This window comes from Vicugna pacos, unplaced genomic scaffold (assembly GCF_048564905.1).
Source record: "Vicugna pacos unplaced genomic scaffold, VicPac4 scaffold_21, whole genome shotgun sequence".
NCBI classification, from domain to species: domain Eukaryota; kingdom Metazoa; phylum Chordata; class Mammalia; order Artiodactyla; family Camelidae; genus Vicugna; species Vicugna pacos.
In genome coordinates, this window is record NW_027328742.1 from 14,225,263 (window position 1) to 14,238,733 (window position 13,471).

General features: G+C 35.0%; 2 pseudogenes; both read right to left on the reverse strand.

Moving 5' to 3' along the window:
• Nucleotides 1-1,076: 1,076 nt before the first annotated feature.
• LOC140694271 (olfactory receptor 5M10-like) lies at nucleotides 1,077-2,008 on the reverse strand (annotated as a pseudogene).
• A 9,347-nt stretch (nucleotides 2,009-11,355) lies between these two features.
• Nucleotides 11,356-12,287, reverse strand: LOC140694270 (olfactory receptor 5M10-like; annotated as a pseudogene).
• Nucleotides 12,288-13,471: the final 1,184 nt, after the last annotated feature.

The window sequence follows — 13,471 nt, forward strand, 5'->3', positions numbered from 1 at the left end:
GTCATTTAATCTCTCTGTGCCTAGGATTCCAAATGCTATAAATGGAGACAATAATCTTCTCACTAATTTCTTTGAGGATTAAACATGCAGTGATGTAAAAGTGAGCACTAAACTATAATTGAGTGTTACTTATGATTATTTTTAAGTCTATTGATTTATATTCTATCCTATCTCTGAAGAATTTATGAGGCTGGTTCCACCCAAAGACCTAAAAATAAAAAAAAAATTAAATCACAAATAGATATAAATAAATAGAATATTTTAAAAAAGACAGAGGGGAGCTGTCATGATGGCAGAGTAGAGAGACTCACAGCTCAGCCTCTCCCACAAATACTCCAAGAATTACATCTACAAATCCACTGAATCACACAGAACACCTGCTGAACTCTGGCAGTGTCTCTCACTTTAAAATACAGGAAGATTCTCACAAAATCTGATAAACAACAAGTCCATACTGTATAGCACAGGGAACTCTATTCAATATCTTATAGTAACTTATGGTGAAAAAGAATATTAAAATGAATATATGCATGTTCATATGTGACTAAAATATTATGCCTTACACCAGAAACAGACACAACATTGTAAACTGACTATACTTCAATTTAAAAAAATGCAAAGATATCTATATATAAAAAGGAGAGACCACAAACAGATCAAGCATTTTGATTAAGACAGTGGCCAAAATTGAGTTTAAATCTGAGTCCTGAAAGTCACAGTGGTTCTCAGAACTATAAAATAAAAGAAAGCACATAATTATTTACACAAAATGTAAGTAATTAGCAAAATGTGTAAGTACTTTACAGTGATTTTAAAACACATTTTGAAAGAGGATTATAAATCTTGATATGAGAACATTCTGTTTGCTAAGAATAAGACACAACTCTTTGCTTAGCCAAAAGGAAGTTTGTTATAAGTTAAAGGAATGTCCCACACTAAACGATGTTGATCCTCAAAAATTGAAACTGGGAACTCTATCACAGACAGAATCCAATGTTACTCATTTCTAGGTTCTAAACACTAAGTTGTCACAGACACTTAGTCATTTTAAATGAGCAGATCCTTAAACTGCTATTTTATGAAAGATTTCTCTTAATCATCTGCTGTAAGGCTTGGATAACATCCCTGTTTCTCATACTGTAGACCAACGGGTTCAGTATTGGGCTCAAAATACTATAAAAGACTGCAATTATTTTGGACTGCTTGACAGAATTCTCAGATGGGAGCCTTAAGTACATGCAAAAGAGGGTTCCATAAAATATAGTGACTGTTGTCAGGTGGGAACCACAAGTAGAAAAGGCTTTGTGCCTGCCTTCTGTAGAGCTGATCCTCAAGATGCCGGCCATGATGAAAACGTAGGACAGGAGAATGATGAGGAGAGAGCTGCAGAGGGTAAAACCAGCAACTGCAAACATTGCCATCTTCTTGACTCGGGTGTCAGAGCAAGCCAGCATCATGAGAGAAGGGTCAGCACAGTAGAAATGGTTGATTTCATGGGAGCCACAGAAGGACAGGTGGAAAGTCAGCAGTGCCTGAGAGAGCCCATGAAGGAAGCTACAAGAGTAAGTGACAGTGACTAGAGAGAGGCAGATGCTCTTGGACATCTTGCTGCTGTAATGTAAAGGGCTGCAAATGGCAACATAGTGATCCAACGCCATTGAAGCAAGGATATAAAGCTCTGTGATCACCAGGGCAATGGAGAGCAGACACTGTATGAAGCATCCAGCATAGGAGATGGTCTTCTGGTGTGAGAGGAAATTGTACAGCATATTTGGAGTGATGTTGGATGAATAGTATATGTCTACAAAGGACAGGTGGCTGAGGAAGAAGTACATGGGGGTTTGGAGGTGGGCATTGGTCCTGATCAGCAACATCATGCCCAGGTTCCCTGCCAGCGTGACTAGGTAGATCATCAGAAACACCCCAACAGGGTCTTCTGTAACACTGAGTTGTCTGTGAGTCCCAGGAGAATGAATTCTGTCACCAGAGTGTGGTTTGGGGAAGACATTTTTTATGCCTTAAAAACTGGAAGTGACAAAGAAAGTGAGGAGTGTTGTCTGATCCAGCTTCTGCATTTATTCCATCCCTTTTATATTTACTCATTGGCCTATTAATCTATGACAAATCATGCTTTTCTTTCAACAAATACATCAAAATTTCTACACAAACATTTTTCCTGTATATCTGGCTTATCGCTGTCTTCTCTATAGCTCAGGCTCTCTTTCTCTCCCTTATGTGTATATATATATAGGATTAATTCATTATTAATATGCAATTATACTATATATGAATATACTCTAAGAATATTGCATATTTTAATACATACATTCATACATTTATACCTGTCTTCTTGGAGAACTTCACATTCGATATTTTTTCAAACTTTGTGGGAAAAAAAGCCAAAGGAATGAAAATCAGTTATGAAAAGCATCAGGTCATTAGCATCACTCAAATGGACAAATGAAGGAGTTTGGGTTTCTAGGATCCCAGCAGCTCTGATAGCCTATTGTTCAGATACATACAGAAGATTCATGTTCAGTACAGCATTTTCACCTGAACCGCATTGCTGTCTGTCTTGATCTCAATCAAAGGATGTTGAATTGGTGAAATTTATCTCAACATATGGCTAAAAAGTTTCAGAATGAAGAATTTTTCTCTCTGCTTTTTGTGAATTCACATACTCATTTATTCTTTTACACTGCAGAGATTGAATTGTTTTTTCCTGTTTTAGTGTCTGGTGTTACAGCAATGAACGAATCCCTCAACCTCATGGAGCATATATTGTAGGAGAAGGAATAGATGTTAAACTCACAGATACAGATATATCACACGACATCAGTTAGAAGTAAGTACAATGAAGAAAAATACAAGTGAGATGCTTTTAGATGCAAGTTTTCCACATGGTGAAATATTAAATTCCACACATAAGAACAAAACATATATTTAATGAACAAATGACTTACCTGTAAAAGTGGACCTACTATATTTTGGAAAAAACAATGTGGGAAGATTTATAATGTATTTCCTAAGTATATTCCCTAGGCTATTCTAAAAATCATCCTAGAAAACAATTAAAATTGTCTTTGATTCTCAAAAGCATAATGATAATTTGATTCTTTGGGAGCTAGACTCTCCTTTGAGGCCAAAATCACTGCATAACATATATTTACAGTGCTTCATACTAGGTGTGAAATATTTAGCACAGACAGAGTAGCCATTAATTTTAGTACCATGGGATGAAGAAAATATGAGTAGAGAAGTTTAGTTTTTAGATTATAGTAAGGAAGAGGGAATTCCAACCATAAGCTTTGTTTATTAACACTAAGATGAGGTCACCTGATGAAATTGAGAAGTAGAAACGTGAAGTATGAAAGAGATTTGAGGAGCAGAAAGTCTAGGAAAGCCACAGATTAGGGAAAAATACTCATATTCAGTAATTTTAACAAGGATTTCTATTCAGAATACATAAAGTCCCTCCACTGTTCACTGATCAAAATACAAACAGACTAATTTTTAACAAGTCTAAGATGTGAAGAGATACTTCATAAAAGAAAACATGAATATCCAATAACCATATGAAAAGAATATCAATATTTATAATTGTCAAGAAAATATAAATTATAACTACCTAGACATACCACTTCACAACCTCATCAATTAAAGAATTAAAAAATTGCCCAACTATTGACAATGACAATTTAAATAACTGTCATAATACATCACTTGATGAAGTGTAAAATAATTCAACTTCTTTGGAAAACAAGTTCCTTCTTCTAAAATTACTTAAAGTGTTTTAGTCCCTTATACAACTATGACCCAGAAAGTATTAGGTTTTTATCCAAGAACAAAGAATATATATATCCACAAAGAAACTCACATGTTGGAAGATATATAGATAAACAAATTCTGATACATCCATATAATGGAACGCTACACAGAAATAAAAAATGAACAAAGCAATAATATAACTTAAATGAATCTCAAAACCATTGTATTAGAAGGAGTTAACTTCTGAATGAAGTGTGATGGCCTCCCAAAATTTGCTCTTCCACGAACACACTGGCAAAACTTGTCAGAATTAACTTTTCAGAATTCTGAATAGTAACTGAAGGCTTGAAAAAATCCTAGGAGTATTTATTCAACTAAAAATATCAGAATCTCACTGAGTGAGTTCTGTGGGTTTTTTTTTTTTGCACCCTATTCCCACGCCCTCTCCCTACCCGTGTAGCAGCCTTGAAAACTTGATTTATGATTGCATGTCTGTGCACATCTGTCCAACTGCATTAAACGTTTCTACATTTTATTCTAAGTAAATTTACCTCACCAAAATTGACTTAAAGGTAAGTTTTACTTTCATCGAAGTCAAGCAGATCAAATTATTCACTAGATGTTTAATACTGAAGTACTCTTAATATACAATAGAGGCACAATGTTATCAGGAATCTTCTTAGCTATATTAAAACAAGTCAGAAGCTAAGCATTGAAATCTCAGGTTTTCTTCAAGCTGATTCTTCACCTGAACAGTTTTTTTTTTTTAAATTACATTAAGAATGGAATTCAAAAAGCTAACTGGCTTATCTCTGATCTCCACTCATTTACTTGTTTCCAGTATCAGGAAAGCCTGGAAGAAGATTGAGGAGGAGGAGGGATAAAAAGGGGAGGGGGAGGAGGAGGGGAGTGGAGGATGAGGGGAAGACAGAGGAGGAGGAGGAGACGAAGAAGGAGAAGAAGAAGGGGAAGGGGAAGTGAGAGGGAGGGGGAGAAAAGGGCTTAGATGAGAAGTTGTAAGTAGCAAATTGGAGTGGGCAAAAGGAATACTTAGGAGACTTCTTTCTGAACATTCATGACTCTGCTCCTCACCAAGTCTTAACTGCTCAGTGCCATGGATATGGTCAGCCCATGATCATCTGCATTACAACAGCAGAATGTCCAGGCCATTTTGCATTTGCCTGGTCACTCTCCCCTACCTCTAGGGGTCCATGGTGGCCACAGTGAAGGTGATACTGACCTCTTGCTTGTCTTTTTGTGGGCCCAACGCCATCAACCATTTCTACTGTGCTGACCAGCCCTCTTAATGTTAACGTGTTCTGACACTGAATGAAGCAAACTGCCCTGTTTCTGCCCACAGGGATTAACCTCACAGGTTCCCTCCTCATCATACTCATCTGTTACATTTCATTTTTATCACCATTATGAAGGTTTATTCCAATGAAAGGCAGAGCAAAGTCTTCTCCACCTGTGGCTCCCACCTGACAGCTGTCAGTGTGTTTTATAGAAACATGTATCCAAGACCACTAAATGAGTGATTTGTTGAACAAGTGAAAACTGTGGTAGCATTTGCATTTTTGTGGGTCCCAGGCTGAATCCATTTCTCCATAGCCTTAGGAACAAGGATGTGAAACAGGCTTTAAGAAGAATGTTTATGAGAAACCTTGTTATAATGGGGAAAAACTCTATTTCAACAGGCTCCCAATTGAAAAAAAAAGTCTAAAACAATAAAAAAAAACTATCCCTTTGAGGTGGGAAGCCCCATAAAAAGACTAGCAGGACCCCTGGGCAGGGCCGCTGCTCTCCTCTTAGCACCATCCGGTTCCCTGGCCCAGAGGTTCTGTATCACTTTTTGACTCTAAAGTGACTAACTTACACCTAGAATTCTATTGGTTCCCTGAGCTCACTTTCCTTCACTCTTGATTGGTTAGTATTCTCACTTCTGATTGGTCATTACTCTCACTTCTGATTGGTTATTACTCTCACTTCTGATTGGTCCACTTCCCTAACTTCTGATTGGTCCATTTGTAGTACTTCATTTGCATGGAGCTCACTCCTGATTGGTCTATTTCTACAAAGCTTGTTCCTGGTTGGTCAATTTCTGTTGTACTTTATTTGCATATGATGTTGCAAAGTGTAAAACTGGCAGCCTATAAAAAGCCTGTGTAAACCTACAGATGGGGTCTAGAGCTTGAAGTGTTAACTCCTTTGGGCCCGATGGCATAGTAAGTCTGAGTTCTCCAACTCTGCTGCTTGGTCTCCCCCGGATCCAGGATGCTGTCACAACTGAGCTGTAACACCGAGCTGTAACACATTTTTCTGCAACACCTTTTAGATCTGCCTGAATGTAATTCTCTGGGATAACAGTCATACAATATATATGTTTGCAGAGTTTGGGATCAGGTGAGTCTAATTGAAACAATGAAAGAGAAAATTGTTTGGAAATGACAGTTGATGGAAGCATAGCATCAGAAATGAGCTGTTTATGCTTAAGCAAAGTCATTGTTTTAGTCTCACTCAAGAACTTATTCTGGTAGATTAATTAGCATAAAGTTTCTTCCTTTCACTTCCTAGGTCAGCAATAATTAAGCCTGGCTGAGCCACCCTTACCAGCAAAGTCAAGTGTACTGCAATGTATTTTACGAATATGAAAATGATTTACTTTCACTGGATATATACATAGTCCCTTTCCTAGAAACTGATTTTCTCAAAAGAAACTCAAATCTCAAATTTTGATCATTTTTTTTACTGCACTTTTGGTACATTTCTTGGTCTGTTTCTTTGGAATATAAAACTATATATGTTTCATTATTTCAACAAAGAACTTGATAGTGTATATTTTTTAATGATTCCACAATTTATTTCATTGGTTTCTTTCAACCAAAACAGATTCCTTTCTCAATAAAGGATACCCAATTCTGATTTAGAATTTTCCTTTTTTAGAGAAGAGTTTTATATCATCTGTCCCTACAGCATTAGTAACTGTTCTTATATTTTACATATTACCTTTCATTTCTTATCTTCCCACAAAGAGTTTTGACTTAGCTGCTGCTCAAGTACACGTGAAGATTAGGTTTTAGTGTTTTACAAATAAATAGCAGCATACGCATGTTCCAGAGTGCCAGATATTCTTTGAAACTGGTCTTTATTGAAGAGCATAATATGGCTTCACATTGATATGTGACATTTTATGACATTACCTCCTTTTAAAATTTAGGGAGTTTTTAATTTTTTCCTTCCTTAAGAAAATCTTTAGCATATAAGTTATTATTTCTGATCATAAACTTTGTTAAGGCAGATTTCTAAAGTTTTATTTTTACTTCTCCTTATATTTATTTGTTTTTGGATGTAGTGATGTGTGAAATTACCAACAGTTAAGAGTACTCAAATTTTCCTACATCCTCAGTGAAACTCATTCTGTTGAGAGTCTTCATTTCATTGTGTACATGTGTGAATATATAAGCAGATATAAATTCAACACAGAAAAAATTGATCCATCGACATTATTTATTGGAAATCAGCTTTAATGTGTGCCACTTCATCTCGATGTCATCGTATGCTAGGAAACTGACAATGATGTTTAAGCTTGAGGAGATGGGAAAAAAACCTTTATGGATGAATTTTCTCTTGAGAAGTAAACTTCTGAATGAAAGAAAAATTTTGTTTTCCAGATTAAAACACTATGGATAGAGAATGATTTACTTGCCCCATCGCCTACATAACAAATATAAACTTATAGCTTTGTTTACAACCGAAGAAATTCAACCTATTCAGGAGCACAACAGTTTTAAGGGGGAAAATAATAGAAGCTTGAATTAGAAGACACCTGGATGACCATTTGGTTCAACACTTTCATAGAACAGGTTTTGAAACTCTGCTTTTTCCTACTTTCACATTTAAATTCTAATAATAAATAAAGACCCTTTAACTTTGCATCTTGGGATCTGGATGAATTGAAAATACGTAAGTTTTTGTTTGCTTGTTTTCTTGCCTATATAAGAAAGAATTGTTTATCATGGAAAATCGGTACATGGATATAAAAAACAAGTTTTATGTTTCCTTAATTCTCATATATTACAAAGCTGTCGAACACTTCTTTTTCCAAAAAGAGCTATGCAAAGTGATTTTCCCTTCCCTTAACTGGGATCTTCTTAATTTTACTGTCTATATATATTCTAATGCAAACTCTGTCACATAATATTCAAACTTTCCTCTATGATCACAAGCAACACAGCTTTCCAGGGTTTCTAGTTACATACAGCCAACCTCAGTTCTATTTGCATATGTCTATGCCTAACTGTACTGAATGCAGGAAGACCCCACTTTGCACAGTATTGTGGCCATGCAGATCCACACAAAGCAAAGACATTTCCAAGTTCCACCAACTTCAGTTGCAGGAGATCGTGCCAAGTGAGGTCTGCCTGAATGAATACATCACTTCTTTCCTTCTTCTCAGCTATAAAACAAATATTACTATGAAAATTTTATCTACATTTCTTTGTATGCCTGCAACACATTTTTTAAAAAATAGAGCTTACAAAGTAAAATTTTTAAAATAGGACTTACAAAGTAAAAGTATAGAATGATTTTAAGACTTCTGAAAACAACATTAAATTGATCTCCAGAAAAACTGTATATTATTATTTTTCCTGACACAAAGTATATAGTGCCAGTCATTTTGAACTCCCTTAAATATAGATACACAAAACAGTATGTAATTTCATATTTGTGATTATTAATAATTTTACTCATTGATTTCAGCATTTGGGGTTTTATTAATTTTTTATATTTAGCCTTCAACATTAATTTATATGATAACATTTTTTGTACTTCATATGATTTCTATGAGCTTATCATACATTAAGTTTACTACTTTACTTTATCTGGGGCAAATACTTCACCAAGGTATTAGCTGTCTCTTTTACCATCAAATTTGACTGATTTTTCCACTGTGCATTTCTCCACTGCAGTGACGCTCAGAAATATTTCCTTCTGATTATTTAAAAACTTAAGACATATTTTAACTTGGATCAATATAGAATTTTTTCTCAGTTTTTTGAAATTACTCACAGTGGGGGAATATGTATATTTGGAGGACAAGTCCTGGCAAAGGACAACATAGGGGTAAGAGTCTACATTTATACACTTTTGTGGGAAAATAATGTTGCATAATGGAAGTCTAATAAAAGGTAAAGTGCAAAAATAACTGATTGTGTAAAAAGTTAATAAATACACAGTATTAATGTACACAGGTTAAATGCTTTTCTCCTTGACTGTGGGTCACTTTACCAGCCAAAAATACTTAACTCTCCTACACCTTCCATCCCATCTCTGTGGGCTCCACTGCATACATCTCCCATCAGACTTGGGGACCAAACTAGAACAACATTACTAAGATATTTTTCCATGTTTTTCAAATAATCTATAATAGATATGTAATGTATGGAATGCTAGATTGGAGTTTCATGCTTGTATGTGTATATACTTTCTAGATTGAACTCTCATATGCATAATATCTTAGGTAAATGTACTGAATAGCTATAAATATCTGATTTGTGTTCTCCTAAGATGAATTTGGAAGCAAAAATAATAAAGATGGAATTTCTCTATCAGAAATTAAAACTTATTTTAAATCTACATTAGTGATAAGAATTTGGCTTAAAATACATAAACAAACTGGTAAAAAATAAGAAAAAAATTAACAGAAATGGATTCATTTAGGGTACAATGAAAGGTAACATCACAAATTGGTGAGAAAATAAAGGGCTGCTTAAAAGAGAGCAGGAAGAAATAGGTTAAAATGTCAGGGGAAAAGTTACATATTTTTATATATTTTCAGTATTTGTTTTTTATAATCAATATGTATTATTTTTGTAATTAAGTATGATTTAACTATTAATATTAATGGCATTAAAATGGTGTTCACAAAAATAGTCTGTTTGAAACATAAACCTTGTACTATCAAGTAAAAATCAATGTTCAAATTTGTATACAGCACATGATTACAATTTTATTTTATCAATTATAATAATATATGTGTATAAAATATTGAGAAGAAATATAAAAAAACACAAACATAAATAATCTTTTGGTTTAAGACATAAGACTCATACAAGTTATTTTTTCACATCTCTTTGTATTGTCTAGTTATTTATAATAAACGTGTGCTTTTATAATCTGGAAAACATATTCATAAAATGCAGTCTAGATAGATTTTCCAAATATCAAAATTGCCTGCTTTACATGAAACAGTGAGACAACTCTACTATAATGATGACAAATGATCATGTTTACCTGAAATGTCAGAGGAAACCCACATTAGGGGTTACTAGTCATATCCTCTCATCATGATCACCATGAACATGTATAGCAACAACCTCATCAGTTTATCATCCCAGCATTTGCAGAGTGTTAAGGGGTTTAATCACTGCAGTGTGAATTAGAAAGAGAGAAAATTTGGAATCAAGGGATTTGACTCTGTACTACTAAGTGGCTGAGTGACTTTGGGTAAGTCATTTAATCTCTCTGTGCCTAGGATTCCAAATGCTATAAATGGAGACAATAATCTTCTCACTAATTTCTTTGAGGATTAAACATGCAGTGATGTAAAAGTGAGCACTAAACTATAATTGAGTGTTACTTATGATTATTTTTAAGTCTATTGATTTATATTCTATCCTATCTCTGAAGAATTTATGAGGCTGGTTCCACCCAAAGACCTAAAAATAAAAAAAAAATTAAATCACAAATAGATATAAATAAATAGAATATTTTAAAAAAGACAGAGGGGAGCTGTCATGATGGCAGAGTAGAGAGACTCACAGCTCAGCCTCTCCCACAAATACTCCAAGAATTACATCTACAAATCCACTGAATCACACAGAACACCTGCTGAACTCTGGCAGTGTCTCTCACTTTAAAATACAGGAAGATTCTCACAAAATCTGATAAACAACAAGTCCATACTGTATAGCACAGGGAACTCTATTCAATATCTTATAGTAACTTATGGTGAAAAAGAATATTAAAATGAATATATGCATGTTCATATGTGACTAAAATATTATGCCTTACACCAGAAACAGACACAACATTGTAAACTGACTATACTTCAATTTAAAAAAATGCAAAGATATCTATATATAAAAAGGAGAGACCACAAACAGATCAAGCATTTTGATTAAGACAGTGGCCAAAATTGAGTTTAAATCTGAGTCCTGAAAGTCACAGTGGTTCTCAGAACTATAAAATAAAAGAAAGCACATAATTATTTACACAAAATGTAAGTAATTAGCAAAATGTGTAAGTACTTTACAGTGATTTTAAAACACATTTTGAAAGAGGATTATAAATCTTGATATGAGAACATTCTGTTTGCTAAGAATAAGACACAACTCTTTGCTTAGCCAAAAGGAAGTTTGTTATAAGTTAAAGGAATGTCCCACACTAAACGATGTTGATCCTCAAAAATTGAAACTGGGAACTCTATCACAGACAGAATCCAATGTTACTCATTTCTAGGTTCTAAACACTAAGTTGTCACAGACACTTAGTCATTTTAAATGAGCAGATCCTTAAACTGCTATTTTATGAAAGATTTCTCTTAATCATCTGCTGTAAGGCTTGGATAACATCCCTGTTTCTCATACTGTAGACCAACGGGTTCAGTATTGGGCTCAAAATACTATAAAAGACTGCAATTATTTTGGACTGCTTGACAGAATTCTCAGATGGGAGCCTTAAGTACATGCAAAAGAGGGTTCCATAAAATATAGTGACTGTTGTCAGGTGGGAACCACAAGTAGAAAAGGCTTTGTGCCTGCCTTCTGTAGAGCTGATCCTCAAGATGCCGGCCATGATGAAAACGTAGGACAGGAGAATGATGAGGAGAGAGCTGCAGAGGGTAAAACCAGCAACTGCAAACATTGCCATCTTCTTGACTCGGGTGTCAGAGCAAGCCAGCATCATGAGAGAAGGGTCAGCACAGTAGAAATGGTTGATTTCATGGGAGCCACAGAAGGACAGGTGGAAAGTCAGCAGTGCCTGAGAGAGCCCATGAAGGAAGCTACAAGAGTAAGTGACAGTGACTAGAGAGAGGCAGATGCTCTTGGACATCTTGCTGCTGTAATGTAAAGGGCTGCAAATGGCAACATAGTGATCCAACGCCATTGAAGCAAGGATATAAAGCTCTGTGATCACCAGGGCAATGGAGAGCAGACACTGTATGAAGCATCCAGCATAGGAGATGGTCTTCTGGTGTGAGAGGAAATTGTACAGCATATTTGGAGTGATGTTGGATGAATAGTATATGTCTACAAAGGACAGGTGGCTGAGGAAGAAGTACATGGGGGTTTGGAGGTGGGCATTGGTCCTGATCAGCAACATCATGCCCAGGTTCCCTGCCAGCGTGACTAGGTAGATCATCAGAAACACCCCAACAGGGTCTTCTGTAACACTGAGTTGTCTGTGAGTCCCAGGAGAATGAATTCTGTCACCAGAGTGTGGTTTGGGGAAGACATTTTTTATGCCTTAAAAACTGGAAGTGACAAAGAAAGTGAGGAGTGTTGTCTGATCCAGCTTCTGCATTTATTCCATCCCTTTTATATTTACTCATTGGCCTATTAATCTATGACAAATCATGCTTTTCTTTCAACAAATACATCAAAATTTCTACACAAACATTTTTCCTGTATATCTGGCTTATCGCTGTCTTCTCTATAGCTCAGGCTCTCTTTCTCTCCCTTATGTGTATATATATATAGGATTAATTCATTATTAATATGCAATTATACTATATATGAATATACTCTAAGAATATTGCATATTTTAATACATACATTCATACATTTATACCTGTCTTCTTGGAGAACTTCACATTCGATATTTTTTCAAACTTTGTGGGAAAAAAAGCCAAAGGAATGAAAATCAGTTATGAAAAGCATCAGGTCATTAGCATCACTCAAATGGACAAATGAAGGAGTTTGGGTTTCTAGGATCCCAGCAGCTCTGATAGCCTATTGTTCAGATACATACAGAAGATTCATGTTCAGTACAGCATTTTCACCTGAACCGCATTGCTGTCTGTCTTGATCTCAATCAAAGGATGTTGAATTGGTGAAATTTATCTCAACATATGGCTAAAAAGTTTCAGAATGAAGAATTTTTCTCTCTGCTTTTTGTGAATTCACATACTCATTTATTCTTTTACACTGCAGAGATTGAATTGTTTTTTCCTGTTTTAGTGTCTGGTGTTACAGCAATGAACGAATCCCTCAACCTCATGGAGCATATATTGTAGGAGAAGGAATAGATGTTAAACTCACAGATACAGATATATCACACGACATCAGTTAGAAGTAAGTACAATGAAGAAAAATACAAGTGAGATGCTTTTAGATGCAAGTTTTCCACATGGTGAAATATTAAATTCCACACATAAGAACAAAACATATATTTAATGAACAAATGACTTACCTGTAAAAGTGGACCTACTATATTTTGGAAAAAACAATGTGGGAAGATTTATAATGTATTTCCTAAGTATATTCCCTAGGCTATTCTAAAAATCATCCTAGAAAACAATTAAAATTGTCTTTGATTCTCAAAAGCATAATGATAATTTGATTCTTTGGGAGCTAGACTCTCCTTTGAGGCCAAAATCACTGCATAACATATATTTACAGTGCTTCATACTAGGTGTGAA